This window comes from Arachis ipaensis, chromosome B4 (genome assembly GCF_059453495.1).
Source record: "Arachis ipaensis isolate K30076 ecotype BB chromosome B4, ASM5945349v1, whole genome shotgun sequence".
In the NCBI taxonomy this organism is placed as follows: domain Eukaryota; kingdom Viridiplantae; phylum Streptophyta; class Magnoliopsida; order Fabales; family Fabaceae; genus Arachis; species Arachis ipaensis.
Window position 1 is genome coordinate 124,161,487 of NC_142439.1, and position 1,964 is coordinate 124,163,450.

A 1,964-nucleotide genomic window follows, 5' to 3' on the forward strand; every position below is an offset into this window, starting at 1 on the left:
TGTTGTTCCTGTAATGAAGAAAAATTGAAAGTTACAAGTGTGTAATGATTTTCGAGACCTAAACAATGTAACTCCTAAAGATGAGTATTTTATGCCTATAGCAGATATGTTAATCGATTCTGCTGCTGGAAATAAAATTTTAAATTATATGGATGGTTATTCTGGTTATAATAAGATCTTTATTTCTAAGGCTGATGTATCAAAAGCATCTTTTCGATGCCCTGGTGCTTTGGGTATTTATGAGTGGGTTATAATAACTTTCGGTTTGAAGAATGCGGGCCGGGAGAAACATACCAACGAGTAATGAATACAATTTTTTATAAATATATTAGAAAATTTATGGAGGTCTATATCAGTGATGTTATAGTTAATTCAAATGATGTTGATCAACATCTTGAAAATTTACGAAAGGCTTTTAATATAATGCGTCGAAAAGGTTAGAAAATGAACCCTTTAACGTGTGCTTTTAGAGTGTCGGCTGGAAATTTTTTGGGTTTTGTAATTTAGAGAAAGGGAATTTCAATTGACCAAAATAAAGCTAAATCCATTTTGGAATTACCACCTCCAAAATCGAAGAAGGAAATCAAATCCTTTTTGAGAAAAGTGAATTTTTTACGACGGTTTATTTCGAATTATCTGGTCGAACTTGAATATTTTCTTCTTTGGTGAAATAGAGAAATGCATCACAATATGTTTGGATCCAAAAGCATCAAGAAGTTTTTGAATCGATAAAAACTTGTCTTTCTAATACACCAATTATGGCTAAGATTTGACCTTATAAGCTGTTAAGATTATATATTGTAGCTTCAATGAATACAATTAGGTGTATGCTTGCTCAAGATGATAATAATGGTAATGAAAAAGCAATTTATTATTTGAGTAGGGTTCTTTCTGATATCGAGACAAGATATTCTCCTATCGAAAAGTTGTGTTTATCGCTTTATTATGCTTGTACTAAGCTTAAGTGTTACATGATTGCGAAGATTATTCAAGACAAATTGATCTTGTCAAATATATCTTGTCTTACCCAGTTTTACATTTTTGAATAGGCAAGTGGATACTTGCTTTGACTGAGTTTGATCTGCAGTATGTTCCTGCTAAGGCTGTTAAAGGTCAAGACATTACAGATCTCTTGGTTGATAAACCAGATGATCTTCATCACTAAGGGCAAATCAAGAAGTGAGTATTGTTGAAGTTGAACTTTGGAAGTTATATTTGATGGTTTGAAACACAAAAATGGTGCTGGTATTGGAATTTTGATTATAATTCCAGATGGAATTCCATCGAAATTTCTCTTTGAGTTAAAATATCCATGTTCGAATAATGTGGTTGAGTATGGGGCTTTAATATTAGGACTAGAGATATTGATTAGTAAAGGGGCACAGGATGTTCAGATTTTTGGTGATTCTCAATTGGTGTTAAAACAGCTTTCCAAAGAATTTAAGTTTACAAATGAAGTATTGCAAAAATATTTATCGATGGCATGAGAACTATTGGTGTCATTTCGAAATGTAATATTAACACATATTCCGAGGATTCAGAATGAAAAAATAAATGAATTGGCTCAAATTGCTTCAAAGTATAAAATTTTTTCTAAGACGTTAGAGAAATTGATAAAGGTAAAGCAAATTCTTGTCCTTATCGAAGAAAGAGAAATTTTGGTAATTGATGAATGAGATGATGATGATTGGAGAAAACCAGTTACTGAGTATTTAAAGAATTTCAATATTCGGGTTGATCAAAAAATCATATTAAGAGCAATGAATGTCGTAGTAATAGGTGGTGAGTTGTACAAAAAAGGTGTTGAAGGAAGTCTTATGAGATGTTTGAGCAAACCTGAATAAGTAATTAATCTTGGTGAAGTTCATGAAGGCATCAAGCAGGAGAAAGAGTGAAATGGGTGCTTCGACGTGATCGAGTGTTTTTGCCAACATTGATTAAAGATTGTATAGAATACGTGAAAG